The following is a 15,799-nucleotide window of genomic DNA, read 5'->3' on the forward strand; positions in this document are numbered from 1 at the left end:
CAATGACCCTCTGTTGACAACTTTTGTATTGCTGCCTTCACGACCTCCCTGTCCGGAAGAGACATTGACAAAGCCAAAATGAAAAAGCGGCGAGGGGGCATCTCCTGGAACTCCAGCCTATATCCCTGAGACACTATTTCTAGGACCCAAGGATCCAGGCCTGAGTGAACCCAGACCTGACTGAAGATCCGCAGACAGCCCCCCACCGTTCCGGCCTCCCCCAGGGGAGCCCCAGCGTCATGCGGTGGACTTGGTAAAGGCAGGGAAGGACTTTTGGTCCTGAGCACCCGATACTGCAGGAGACTTTCTTCCCCGTCCTCTACCCTTTGAAGCGAGAAAAGACAAGCCTTTCCCTCGCTTGTATTTATTTGGACGAAAGGACTGCATCTGCTGATGGGGTGCCTTTTTCTGTTGTGTGGGAACATAAGGAAGAAAAGATGACTTACCCGCAGTCGCGGTAGACACCAGGTCAGTCAAGCAGTCACCAAACAAGACACTACCTTTGAAGGGGAGAGCTTCCATAGCTTTCTTGGAGTCAGCATAAGCATTCCATTGATGGATCCACAGCGCCCTCCTGACCGAGACCGCCATGGCATTGGCTCTTGATCCCAAGAGACCAACATCCCTCACCGCATCCTTCAGGTAATCTGCAGCATCCTTGATATAACCAAGAGTCAAAAGAACATTATCTTTATCAAGGGCATCCATATCAGAAGGTAAATTATCAGCCCATTTAGCAATAGCACTACTCACCCATACCGATGCCACAGCAGGTCTGAGCAATGCACCCGAATTAGCAAAAATGGCCATCAGAGACATCTCCAGCTTGCGATCCGCCGGATCTTTGAGAGCTGCCGTGTCAGGGGACGGAAGAGCCACCTTCTTAGACAAACAGGATAGAGCCTTGTTGACATTCGGAGACTACTCCCATTTTTTCCCTGTCATCACAGGGGAAAGGATACGCCATGAAAATTCTCTTGGGAATCTGCCACCTCTTGAATGGCGACTCCCAAGCCTTTTTACAAAGAGTATTTATTTCATAAGGGGGGGCACGTAGCCGACACTTAGTACAGACACACCCACACTGCCTCAGCTAGGGGACAGACTCACAAGGAAGCCCGGATAGAGAAAACACAGAGTGAGTATGCCATCTCACACCCCAGCACCCACCAAACGATATATGTGGAAAGCGCTGCTGTTAATTAGAATATATATGCACCAAATATCTGTGCCCCCCCCCCCCCCCCCTCGATTTGCTCCCTTTTACTTGAATTGGAGCTTGGAGGTCCCGGGCCAGCGTCTCATGCAGCAGCTGTAGATGAGAGAAAAAGGCGCTGGTGAGCTGTGTGGCTAAGCCCCGCCCCTTCCCGGAGCTCTTCAGCCGTGCTAAAATTTAAACTTGAAATGCTGGCGGCGGTATGGAAAACGGTGCCCGGGCACTGAAAATGCCTTCTGCCAGCCCTTAGAAGACCCAGTAACATGCTGCCCAGGGCGCTCCCCCTCCAGCACCCTGCACCCGCAAGTGCCGTTGGTGAAGTGTGTGGGAGCATGGAGCGCAGCGCTACCGCTGCGCTGCTACCTCGTTACTGAAGTCTTCTGCTGTCTGATGCCTTTGGATCTTCACATACTCACCCGGCTTCTTTCTTCTGGCTTCTGTGAGGGGGGTGACGGCGCGGCTCCGGGAACAAGCAGCTAGGCGAACCAGGTGATCGAACCCTCTGGAGTTAATGGTGTCCAGTAGCCTAAGAAGCAGAGCCCTTAACTAAGTAGAAGTAGGTATACGGTATAAGCTCCCAATATTTTTGTAATCGCGGCTCCGGCAGAGTTATTGTGATTATGATTCCGGTTCCTGAGGCACCAGAAGAGTGACCCACAATAATTGCCGGCATTATGGCTAATATGATAGGCCCCGGCGATACTAGTAACAGAGTTGAAGTGTATACACAACTCATGCTAGGCATCTTCTTTCTCCCTGTGCTGATAAAGGGTGGTACTAACCCACTCCGTGTCAGCATAGGGTGTCATTAACACACTCAGCGCAGACATGAGGGGGCAGGGAGCACATTAACCCAGTCAGTGCAGACATGATGGGGCGGGGAGGGAGGGGCCATTAACCCACTCAGTGAGGGCATGAGGGGGGGTCATCAACCCACTCAGTGCGGGCATGAGGTGGGGTGCGGGGGGGGGGGGGGGGGGCATTAACCCACTCAGTGAGGACATGAGGGGGGGCATTAACCCACTCAGTGACGGCATGAGGAGGGGGGTGGGTCCATTATCCCACTCCGTGACGGCATGAGGGGGGGGTCCATTATCCCACTCCGTGACGGCATGAGGGGGGTCCATTAACCCACTCAGTGACAGCACGAGGGGGGTCCATTAACCCACTCAGTGACAGCATGTGGGGGGTCCATTAACCCACTTAGTGACAGCATGAGGCGGGAGTCCATTAACCCACTCAGTGACGGCATATTGGGGGGGGGGGGGGGGGGGGAGTCCATTAACCCACTCAGTGACGGCATATGGGGGGGGGGGGGGGGGGAGTCCATTAACCCGCTCAGTGACGGCATGAGGGGGGGGGGGTCCAATAACCCACTCAGTGACGGCATGAGGGGGGTGGGTCCATTATCCCACTCAGTGAGGGCATGAGGGGGTCCATTATCCCACTCAGTGACGGCATGAGGGGGGGGGGTCCATTAACCCACTCAATGACGGCATGAGGGGGGGTCCATTAACCCACTCAATGACGGCATGAGGGGGGGTCCATTAACCCACAATGACGGCATGAGGGGGGGTCCATTAACCCACTCAGTGACGGCATGAGGGGGGGGGGGTCCATTATCCCACTCAGTGAGGGCATGAGGGGGGGGTCCTTCCCACTCAGTGAGGGCATGAGGGGGTCCATTATCCCACTCAGTGACGGCATGAGGGGGGGGGGGGGGGGGTCCATTAACCCACTCAATGACGGCATGAGGGGGGGTCCATTAACCCACTCAGTGACGGCATGAGGGGGGGTCCATTAACCCACTCATTGACGGCATGACGGGGGGTCCATTAACCCACTCAGTGACGGCATGAGGGGGGGGGGGGTCCATTAACCCACTCAGTGACGGCATGAGGGGGGGGGGGGGTCCATTAACCCACTCAGTGAGGGCATGAGGGGGGTGGGTCCATTATCCCACTCAGTGAGGGCATGAGGGGGTCCATTATCCCACTCAGTGACGGCATGAGGGGGGGGGGGTCCATTAACCCATTCAATGACGGCATGAGGGGGGGTCCATTAACCCACTCAGTGACGGCATAAGGGGGGTCCATTAACCCACTCAGTAAGGGCATGAGGGGGGGGGGTCCATTAACCCACTCAGTGAGGGCATGAGGGGAGGGGGGGGTCCATTAACCCACTCAGTGAGGGCATGAGGGGAGGGGGGGTCCATTAACCCACTCAGTGACAGCATGAGGGGGGGGGGGGGGGGGGAGTCCATTAACCCGCTCAGTGACGGCATATGGGGGGGGGGGGGGTCCATTAACCCGCTCAGTGACGGCATGAGGGGGGGGGGGGGTGTCCATTAACCCACTCAGTGAGGGCATGAGGGGGGGGGGGGCATTAACCCACCCAGTGAGGACATGAGGGGGGGCATTAACCCACTCAGTGACGGCATGAGGAGGGGGGAAGGGGGTCCATTAACCCACTCAGTGAGGGGGGAAGGGGGTCCATTAACCCACTCAGTGAGGGGGGAAGGGGGTCCATTAACCCACTCAGTGAGGGGGGTCCATTAACCCACTCAGTGAGGGGGGGTCCATTAACCCACTCAGTGAGGGGGGAAGGGGGTCCATTAACACATTCGGTGAGGGCATGAGGGAGGGGGGTCATTAACACACGCAGTGCAGGCATGATTGGGGGGGGGGGGTCATTAACCCATTCAGTTCAGGCATTGGGGGAGGCTTTAACACACTCACAGGGCACACCGAGCAGCTCCCATCCATAACACCCGGCCACGATAAGATAACCCTGGGATAGGTCCAATTGCCACCCGCCAGTCATTACATTCATCTCACTCTCCAGCAGCCTGACGGCACCAAGGTGCTAATCAAGTCCTGTCCTGGGATACAGCTCACACACACCAGCGCCGGAGCGCTTCCATACCGCGGCCGCACTGTCCCGACCCTTCTGTCCTGACTCCTGTGCCACTGACTGCACTGCACTGCTATTCAAAGTTCCCGCGTACGCGCGCGCGACGCTTCTATCGACTCCGCCCCCAGCACCGCCCACTGCCTGACGTGCACTAGGTCCTTCCGGCGAAGGCATCTAGTAGGTACCCAATTGCGTCTCCCGACCGGAAGTGTCAGCGCGGCCAGCGCGACGCTTCTTTTTTCGACTCCGCCCCCAATACCGCCCATTGTTTGACGTGCACTAGGTCCTTCCGGCGAAGGCATCCTAGACACTACCGGAGTAGCAGCAGCAGCGGCTTCAGTACAGTAAAGGAGGACGATAAACGGGAGAAGATGTATGTGTGTATGTATTGCGATGTTATTGTACCTACAGCCTTCTCCATTAATAAACATGTTATGGGGAGAAAGCACAGAGCGCGGATGGACATTATGTACCCTGCAATGGTTCCGCTAAAGAACTTGAAGCACTACCTGGACACCTGTATGAAGGATAAGCCCATACTGGGCCTGGAGCACGTTGTGGAAGTGCAGATGGGCAGCTACCTGTACCTATGTCACCTCTGCCCTGTGATATTGCGGAGACAAGACGTGTTCTACCATTTATGTGGTTTGAGGCATGTGGAGAGGTATTTGCAAACACACCATCCCGAAGTATTAGCTTCCTACACGCATAACATTGTAGGAAAGTATGATAGAATAAAAGCAATACGTTCTGCTGAAGCACAGATTTACTATCAGTATGGGAGAAAAGAAATGAAAACGTTAGCAATTGCCGACAAGGGTCCAACACCGGCCAAAATGGCCAAATATGTCCATAATGAAAATGATCGCCCCAAGAGCAGCGATCAATATGAAGCAGAGCGAGAGAAATGGAAACTTCTGGATCAATCGCCATTTACACACAATGATGAATTCTTTGCGTACATGAGAGACTTTGAGATACGGAATGAGGAGGACGCCTCGTTTGTTAAAATGATCCTTCAGAACTGTAATAATGCGCTGAAGATATCCCAGCCAGAGCAAGCAAACGCAACGGGGGTTCAGGAATCTCCCACCAGCAGTCACCAGGATCCAGCACCCACAGGCCAGGCTGATCCAGAGCACCTCGGTTATAGTCCAAAGACTGTAGATGAATCGGTTCCTTCTGTGTCACAGTGTGCCATCAGCTCCAGCCTGGAAGCGGAACTGGCCAAACAAAGTGACGCTACAGAGATCTTCTTCAGCAGCATCAAAAATATGGATGCGTCCCAGCTCCGCAGCATTTTCCAGTATATTGCTGCTACACATCCAGAGTTTAGAGGGATTAATGTACCAGATGTGATCAGATACTTGCAGGAAACTGGGAGTCTTAAACCAGCGTGATGCTCTCACATTCTATAACTACAAATATGTTCCGTATTATTTCATAATGAGTTCTTTTATATTTGTCTATTATCTGCTTTTTGTATTTCTAAATGTATTCCGGCTGGAAGATCCGCGATGCTGCATATTTCGTGTATACTATTTGTACAGAACAAAGTTGTGATTATTTCCAATAAAATCAGTCTCATTTGCCGTCAGATTTTTATAATACTTTGTGTTTAGTTGTTAAAATAAACTAATGCAACATGACTGCTTGTAGTTTGCCAGCTGGGGGTAAACAGTTAGCCGTGGGCTAAATGCTGGCTGAAGTCCATGTGGAGCGGGGATTGGGAAATGCTATACAATTAAATGGCCTTTTTCCTGTGCCTTAAAATCGGATTTTAGGCAGGGAAACCCACTGATTCCATGTAAACTGCAGAATCGATGAGTTTTTCCCACACAAACCCACAATTTTACAATTTTTACACTGAATTACGAGGTTTTATCCAACACTGAGCATTCACACGCGGGATAACTCCTGCTAATTGGATTGCTCCAGCAATCCACGGCTAATTGAATATCTCCATTGGACTCACAGTCTCCATACAGCTGGGGTGCTGTGTCATACTAGTATTAAAAAAAATATGTAATTGTTCCTTTTGCACAGTTCCAAAGATTTACAAATATGTGGCTGCAAAATACATATAGCGTGGCAACGCTTAGACTACAGCTGGGGTAAATATAGCGGCTGGAACAGCTTTAATACAAGTCACTCTTTGATTAGAGAGTCACAATGGAGCCTTGCATGTGAATATTATATACTGGGATGCTAGTTGATTACTAACCACACATCTACTGTATATCTGCTTATTATCAAAGCTGCTCCATATCTGTAATAAAAACATTTGCAAGCTCTGAGAACTGGCAGCGTATGTGGTTACTGCTTTGCTGACCTCTAGCAAACTAGTCACTCAGTACGAGGCTGAAGTTGGCTTCTTATTCGGCCAGCTTCTTATTCACTTCTTATTCAAGCTCCAGCTTCTTATTCACTTCTTATTCGAGCTTGAAAGGATTTGCCCTTATACCTTAACCCTCGATGTGATGGCCTCTTAGACGTCTGGAGTGTAAACTCTTAGCCACAAGGTACATGCACAACACAAGCAGTAAGAATTCACACTGTTTTATTGAATGTTTAACATTGGTATAAAAAGAGAACACATAAGGGTGTAACTGATAAGTGTAACAGGGCTCATTGGCTTAGGGGTGGTGCCCTAGTGGGGTACGTAGGGGTGGTTAATACTTGACATAACATAATTGGATATAGCAGTTGCTAGGCAGATGTTATATACGTTGCATCAGATGGAACTTAACACAAGATCTTTTAGTAACACACAGAAGTAGAAAAAGCAGGTTTCATCTAGTATAGAGTTGACCTTGGATGCCGGACCCACACAAGCCTGGTATCTGTATGAGAGACAAAGGCATCTAACACAGGGCAGCACGCATCCATTGCAAACACATAAGAGTTCATAAAGCATGTTTTAACCCTTCACTAGGGAAATAGAAATATTCACTTTTACACTGTAACCACCACAAGGAAACTGATCATATAAAAAGTAATATGTACAAAGACAGAAGAGGTAACCCTTCAATCCCCTCTTAGAATCATGATTATTATATGACATGATTCTTGAGTGAGGCTCCTTTCTTGTTTCTCCAGTTCTTGAGATATTGGACATAATCGTCGGGTCCCTTACTATCAGAGGAGGTGACAGGACTGGTGGTTATGTCATAATACATCAGGGCCTTATCAATGCCTTTGGAGGTAAGTTTCTTTCCACAGGGAATTACACAATAAACTATAATGCCTACAAGAATTAAAGTTACAAGTATGAATATGCTTATTTGCACAAGAGCCTGTTTCCAATTTTCAAACCACCCAAAATATTGGCTCCATGGGTTATCAATACCTGAATTTTTCTTAAGTTCTATGGATAAGGTTTCTAACTTGTTTATGGCTAAAGTAACCTTACCATTGGGACCAGTGTTGTCAGGAATATATGTACAACAGCCTTCCACCTTACTAATGTAAACACATGTACCACCTTTTTCTGCTAGAATCATGTCAAGGGCCATTCTATTTTGGAATGTCATTTGGGAAGTGGCTTCTAGCTGTTCAGCTATACCTTTAAGAGCATCTTTGGTATCATTAACAAATCTTTGTTGATTATAATATATATAATTAATCCAGGCTACGTTTTTATTTACAGTTACTATAGGAAACAATGATTCAAAACCCGCAGCCACCTCATCTCTAGCTTTGAACTCATTTGGAACACCTCTTGGGACCCCTATAGTATCAATGTATACGTGGGGGTCAAAGCTACCTCCTGGGAGTGCTCTTTTCTTTCGATTAGCAGGAGTATTAGAGGGAGGAGTGGGGTCATCGGTGATCATTAGGAGTGGCATTATGACTTTGGCCAGGGCACACTCACCATACCATGGTGTGTCTAATTTACTTCTAAGTTTCATATCCCCACATATGTAATAAATGTCGCCTAATGATCTAGTTTGGTTGACTAAAACAGTTGTTCTTTTATTTGCACAATACCCTGGTGGGAAGGTTTTTAAATTTCTCCCTGTGGTGATGTTAGATGTATAACAGGTATAGTTTCCAGGATATATGGTTATGGTATTTCCTGGGTTGGGATTTTTTGACAATATGGGATATTCCCTTTTCCACATTTCGCACTGACTGTCATTTGTTTTGGTGTCATTAAAAAGGCTGAAAAAACAATTTTCCTGTTCTAGGGGTATATTAAGGGGCACTGTACCTAGGTGGGGCCTAGATTTGCCACAGACATAACAGTTGCTTTTATTGTGTTTGTTAGCACTATACTTCATCCATTCCAACCAAAATTAATGTCAGAGAAACCAGTTTCAATAGCTAGGGTGTCTTCAAAGGTAGGGTTAGTAATAGCCACCATATCTTTAGAAGTGGCAATATGGGGCTTTAAAGGTTTGTTTTGGGGATATTTGCTATATCTATTTTTTGCAAATGATGGGCCATATTTCCAATCTGCTCCTGTATTCCACCCCACAGCTTCCCAGGAATTACAATTAGATCCATAATATCTAATGTCATAGTACCATTCGTCAGTAACACAAATATATACTGTCTCAGACATTCCTGATTTCCTTTTCTGCTGTATGAAATGTTTGTTGTCAGCAAGTTTAGGGAACATGAAATAATCAAGGATGTATGTGGCTACGTGTGTATTGGAGGAATTGTACCACAAGGTGGGGACCCCATCTGTTTGTGTGATGTCGACTTCACATATTGTGAGGTGAATGAGGGCCAGTAGGGCTATCGAGATAGTCCCCAGGATAAAGATAGGGGACAGGTTCCTCATCTTCTTCTGTTCTTCTTTCTTCGCTAGGTGGGAGGTCAGGGCTGTCTGCCCCGGTTCGTACCTCACTGGAATCACTTGCTTCCCTCTCTAGGTCTGGTCTAGGAACCTTTTTTACTCGGGATGCATGGATCCAGGTAGGACTTTCCTCTGTCAGGACTGCTGTTCGGGTAACTGCTACGACCTCTGTCTCTGGACCATAGGTGAAGTCTCCTGGGCTCTTGTTCCTGGGGAGCACCTTCACCACGACTCTGTCTCTGACTTTAAAGGGGTGTGTAGGTTCCTGTGGATTCAAAAGGGTTTTTACAAACAACCTCATGTTCAATTTCATTCAGTTTTGTTATCAGGGACCTGACATACTCTTTTCTGATGAGTTCTAGATCTCCTTCCTGTATTACTAGTGGTTTCTTAGCCCAGGGTGTAGGAAAAGGGTCTACCCATTAGTATTTCAAAGGGTGAGTATCCTAGAGTTTTCTGTGGGGTATTCAAGATGCTGGTGTTTAGCTTTATTAGGGTTGTTCCTGAGGCAAGTGATGCATCTGCTAACATACTGGTCCACAAGTGATTTGGCACTAGCAACACACAAAAATCATTGGTTAGTAGGAGGAGTGTTGTGGCTTCACCACGGTGACCAACACCACGGCACTGGGCAATGAGCAAAGGGGCACTGGACTGGGGCATACAGGGTTTCCCCTCTTTGCAGATTAATCCTGATTTAGGATTTTTTCTGCAGAATTGGGTAAGTCCAGTCGGAGAGATCAGTATTAGTCGCAGCAGCTTGAAGTTGAGTGAGCAGATGGACGTTGTAAAGGGAGGGACATGCTCTAGTGAGTGCAATGAGTTCTGCAGCTTGCGCGGACTGATAAGGTATTGGCAGGGTTTCCAACACAGTGTCAGGGAGGGTGACAATGGCATAGCCAGCCTGGTATGTATTGTCATTGGGCCTACTACAGGAGCCGTCAACAAAAACTATGTCTGCGCCTGGTATGGGAACGGGAGACATGTCAAGTCTGGGAGAAGTTTCAGCGTCAATGGAAGCAGCACAGTCATGTAGGTCGGGTGGTTCATCCTCGGGACCTTTCAAGCCTAAAAGGGTATTGAGAATGGGTGCAGGGCCAGAAGAACTGGCAGTGTACTTGATGGTAAGGGTAGGGTTACTCAAAAGGAGTACTTCATATCCACTAAGGCGTTGTGCTGACATGTGCTGTGTGTAAGCCTTTAAGTATTGCCAGGACATCATGTGTGGTGTGGAGTACTGTGATGTGGCCTAAAGTGAGGGTAGTGGCCATTTCTGCAACCATTGCACAGGCTGCCAAAGCCCTGAGGCAGGCAGGCATACCTTGCACAGACACTGGCATGACTTTGGAAAAAAATGCCACGGGGCGCAACTTCCCTCCATGAAACTGTGTGAGCACCCCCGCCATGGTTTTACAATTGTCCCTTGCATATAGATGGAAAGGTAGTACATAATTGGGGAGGCCAAGTGCCGGACTTTTCATCAACATACATTTTAAACTTTCATATGCAGTTAACATTTCTTGTGACCATTGTACAGTTTTAGGTTTGTCCTTCAGTGTGGCTTGTCTCAAAATGTTATCATAATAAGAGCAATCAGATATCCACTGTCTGCAGTAATTTACCATACCCAGGAAGGACAATAGTTCCTTCTGGGTAGTTGGGGTGACCAGGCCCAATACAGACTGTATGCGTTGTGGACTGACTTTCCTCTCTCCCTGAGTGAGCACAAAACCTAAGTAATCAACATGCTTTTTACACCATTGCATTTTTATTTTGGACACCTTGTGTCCACATTCACAAAGCCAGTTTAGTAATGAAACACCATCCTCTCGGCAGGCCTCCTCAGTTTTACTACAGAGCAGCAGATCATCTGCATACTGTAGCAGGACTGAACCATGGTGAGGTTGCCAGGGCCCCAATGTGGCCTGGAGACAACAGGTGCGTCAACAATCTGCACCAGGTAAGTTGTTTACCCTCAAAAGAAAAGGCAAAAGTAATTGTGTCTGTGAATCTACAGGCATGCTGAAAAAAAGGCATTCTTCAAATCAAATACAGAGAAGAACGCAGCATCTGCAGGGATTGCAGAAATGAGTGAGTTTACATCTGGAACAATTGGTGCAATTGGGACAATTAACTGATTGATCGCTCTGAGATTCTGTACAAATCTTATACTGCCATCAGCTTTGGCAACAGGGTTCACAGGAGTACAGTATGGTGATACAATATGTCTGAGAATACCCTGTTGTAAGAATTGCTGTATCATGGGGCGGAGACCTTCTATCTTTTCTGGTGAGAGGGGATACTGCATAGGTCAGAACACAAAACACTGGTTGTTGCACCGCTGTCCACTAAAAAGGGAATTTTACTTCCATTTATAATAAGTGGCAGCAGAGGTGAATCTTTACTATGACGGGAGAGTTGAATAAAGGCTGGGATACCCTCCTCCGGGCCCCGTCAGTGCGCGGGGTCTTTGGAATCTTCCCTGACTGCGGGGTTGGTTCTGTCTGTCAAAGCGTCTGGAGTTCTGATAGTTATGAGTGAGTGGGGAAGTGAGTAAGCTTTCTGAGTTAAGCAAAGGTAAGCCAGCGTCATCTGTCCAGCAGTCCTTAAACCTTTTCCAAAACGCAGTAACAGACTATGAAGGTTTCTGTTTACAAGCTACAGCGACAGGCAAAAAGCACAGGCTTTAAAGACTTCCTTCATATGTGTATAGCTGCGTCCTTTGCAAGCTTTGCGCAAATAAGATATACAGCCATCGAGGGTAATGGTGGGCTTGGGGCAGTGTTTTACTATTATCTAAACTCTGGGTTATTGGTGCTAGGGATAGAGCTAGTGGACGCACCCTCCAGCAGTGGAGCTGGAGGCAATCCCATTTAGTGTGAAAGGGTTACTGCTGCCAAGAGATTTGTGTCTCTGAGCGCAGGATACATTGGAATGCAAAGGGGGGAGGGAGAGGGTTTTTTTTGCAGCCTCGCTTCTGTGCTGTTGGGAACTGACATTTTTTCTTAAATCTCCATATAGAAAAGGTAATTACTGCCTTCCCGTAGGAATGGGTCCTGTCCTGCTTTCTCTGTCCATCCCGCTAAATTATCCACCCATGGGTTAACTAAATAATACTCTGAGGTAGAGTTACGGGCAACATACATCTTGCATGTCTCACCAGGGAGGGGCGGGGGATATGCAGTTTTTTACTCTGACTAGAGCCCATTGTCAGACAGTAATATAAATCAACAATACAACTTTTAAAAGAAAATTATCTAAAATATACAACACTCTACTTACTATACATGCATCAGCTAACCAGTTAATTAGTCATTGACAATATCACAATATTATCTGTACAGTGAGAACATGAAATCTTTTGACGGGTACGCTTACCTTCGTACAAGATGTCAGAAAAATACAGCGTTTTAAACAGGAAGCAAGAAAAGTGTTTGAGTAAAGATATCTGGCAGACGAAAACTTACCAGCCGTCTGGACCAAATATAAGAACTTATCTCACTACAAACATACAAGAATATATAGGCGATCAAATCGGGGTATTCTCTACGTTACGTATAGACCCCAGGTCTATGTTTTTTTAAGTATCCCAGATACTGACGTCTTTGGAGAATTGCGCTTGGACCCCGGGTCCTTTCTCAGACGTATTCTTTAAGTCCCAGACATTAAAGATTCTATGGTATCCCTGATACCTGTTTTATGCTTTTACATAAAACTTCGTAATATTAAGTCCCGGACTTAAATATTACCTTGTCACGTGTTCCCGGAACACTGACACGGATTCAGCTTCAGTGTATGACCGCAATCCTGTATGGCAAAGACAGACAATAAATTCTCTATTTTTACCATTCAGGGACGATCACTGAATTCCGGACATAGCCCCCAGCTGAAAGGATTTGCCCTTATACCTTAACCCTCGATGTGATGGCCTCTTAGACGTCTGGAGTGTAAACTCTTAGCCACAAGGTACATGCACAACACAAGCAGTAAGAATTCACACTGTTTTATTGAATGTTTAACATTGGTATAAAAAGAGAACACATAAGGGTGTAACTGATAAGTGTAACAGGGCTCATTGGCTTAGGGGTGGTGCCCTAGTGGGGTACGTAGGGGTGGTTAATACTTGACATAACATAATTGGATATAGCAGTTGCTAGGCAGATGTTATATACGTTGCATCAGATGGAACTTAACACAAGATCTTTTAGTAACACACAGAAGTAGAAAAAGCAGGTTTCATCTAGTATAGAGCTGACCTTGGATGCCGGACCCACACAAGCCTGGTATCTGTATGAGAGACAAAGGCATCTAACACAGGGCAGCACGCATCCATTGCAAACACATAAGAGTTCATAAAGCATGTTTTAACCCTTCACTAGGGAAATAGAAATATTCACTTTTACACTGTAACCACCACAAGGAAACTGATCATATAAAAAGTAATATGTACAAAGACAGAAGAGGTAACCCTTCAGAGCTCCAGCTTCTTATTCAGATCATTCAGTTTTGCAAGGGTTAATGAGTCTTGGGCAACACATTTGACAACTGAAATTTACAGAGTAGGGTCCCTTTCATATGACCCACATGTATTTTGGCTTGCCGAACGCTGGTTTGGGCATGAAATACGCTGGCAAAGTGGAGCCCACTTTGCCAGCGTATCTCATGCCCAAACCAGCGTTCGGCAAGCCAAATGACATGTGGGTCATATGAAAGGGACCCTACTCTGTGAATTTCAGTTGTCAAATGTGTTGCCCAAGACTATAATTCACCATTTTGAATAAGTAGCTGTAGTTTTGCAAGGGTTAACGAGTCTCGGGCAACAATTTTGACACCTGAAATCAAGTGAGTCGGGTCACTTGCATATGACCCACATGGATTTTTCCTTGCCCAACACTGGTTTGGGCATGAAATACGCTGGCAAGGTGGGCACATACACAATATTATAATTTACTATTTTGAATAAGTAGCTGTAGTTTTGCAAGGGTTAACGAGTCTTGGGCAACAATTTTGACACCTGAAATCAAGTGAGTCGGGTCACTTGCATATGACTCACATGGATTTTGCCTTGCCCAACACTGGTTTGGGCATGAAATACGCTGCCCAAGTGGGCACCTTAACACTATCTTTTTCTATTATGAATAAGTAGCTGTAGTTTTGCAAGGGTTAACGAGTCTCGGGCAACAATTTTGACACCATATCTCAATAGAGTCGGGTCACTTGCATATGACCCACATGGATTTTGCCTTGCCCGACACTGGTTTGGGCATGAAATATGCTGGCAAGGTGGGCATATACACAGTATTATGAACTACTATTTTGAATAAGTAGCTGTAGTTTTGCAAGGGTTAACGAGTCTCGGGCAACAATTTTGACACCTGAAATCAACTGAGTCAGGTCACTTGCATATGACCCACATGGATTTTTACATAGAAGGCTATCAGCCCCCCATCCGCCGCCCTTTGATGGGGGGAAAACAGCCTCGGGCTTCACCCCTGTGTCACGAACCGGTCTCTCACCTTTGTGGGTTCTGGGGTTCATCCGTTGCCAGTGCGGTTGCTCGCGGTGCTGTGCGCCCGTGTGGGGACGCGGCGTGATCAGTGGCACAGGTAATGCAGAGTCTGGGAACTGTGAGTGCGGGGACCAAATGGCCTAAGGCACTGCGGTGTGTCTGCTGTATAGGAGGTGGCCATGTTGGAGACCAAATAGCTAATACAGAGCACTTGTGAAAACACCTGTGGGCAGGTGTAAGCCAATCCCGTGCTTGTGCTGCCTTTAAGTAGGCTGGGATTATGTTACTCTGAGCCAGTGCTTTGTTGTATCAACGCTGTGCTCTAGCTCTGAGCTCTCTTCGTGCATTCCTGTGTGATTCCCGTGGTCCAGATATCGCCTCCGTTCCCAGAGGTCCGTTTGCAGTCTTCACTGCCAAAGATCCACCGGCTCTCTGTTGTGCTATCAGTTAATTGCACACCTATTGGAAATAGTTGGATTCCCAGTGTCCTGCATGAGGTTACCTTGTCTGTCTGCATATCATTCAAAGTCTGGAGGATTCTGTTTCTCTCAGCTGTTCGTTTGTTCAACTCTGCATTTAACCCATTCATCACCTTGTCTTCTACTACAGTTTCACAGTGATCTCCGGAACCCGCAAGTAACCCAATTCAGTACTTTTATTTTGCTTTGTTGTCATTACAAGGATAATTCATCACAGTCTCTCAGTTAACCCTCAAAACTCCATTGCAAATTCTTACAGTTAATTCTTCATGTCTGCATTAACCAGTTAAACACATTCTGCAGTTCAGCATCAAAGCTTGTTTATATTTGGACAATTCTACATTTATTCATCAGCTTGTTTTGCATACAGTTCCATGAACATTTCTTTTATTTATCTTTGAGTTTTATCCTGCATATTGTTTCTGCCATTCCTGCAATACTTCAGTATAATATGATGATTAACAACTTGCCATTTAACACCTTACTGAATTGTTATTTCTAATAAAATATGAAACGGAACTTTCTTCGTCCTCCCTGCTTTCATTTCCCACCAGCACCTACACCTGTGGTTGGTTCAGGGTTTACGGATTCACAAAAACACCCGGACCTGACACCCTGGCCCTTGGGTGGCTGGAGGGGAGCCAGGGGTGACTAGTTGGTGATTTAATGCCAGGGCCGCAGGGACCAATATAAAAGTGTCCCCCGGCTGTGGCATTATCTCTCTGACTACTAGACCCCTACGTGTTTTGTCCCCCGTATTTTTTGAACCAGGACCAGGCGCAGAGCCCGGTGCTGGTTGTTCAAATATGTGGGAACCCCTGTCAATTTTCCCCCTGTATTTTTACAACCAGGCTGGTTATACATAGGAGGGGGGA

The 15,799-nt window shown here is 47.1% G+C and overlaps 1 long non-coding RNA gene across 2 annotated transcripts in view; it reads right to left on the bottom strand.

Annotated features, from left to right (window-relative positions):
* The window catches only part of LOC134911895 (uncharacterized), a 96,325-nt gene extending 92,117 nt beyond the window's left edge, over positions 1–4,208 (bottom strand). For both annotated transcript variants that reach the window (XR_010176942.1, XR_010176943.1), the window contains exon 1: positions 4,142–4,208. This is a non-coding gene — a long non-coding RNA (uncharacterized LOC134911895). The remainder of the gene's footprint in view (positions 1–4,141) is intronic.
* Positions 4,209–15,799: the final 11,591 nt, after the last annotated feature.

This window comes from Pseudophryne corroboree, chromosome 4 (assembly GCF_028390025.1).
Source record: "Pseudophryne corroboree isolate aPseCor3 chromosome 4, aPseCor3.hap2, whole genome shotgun sequence".
NCBI classification, from domain to species: Eukaryota; Metazoa; Chordata; class Amphibia; order Anura; family Myobatrachidae; genus Pseudophryne; species Pseudophryne corroboree.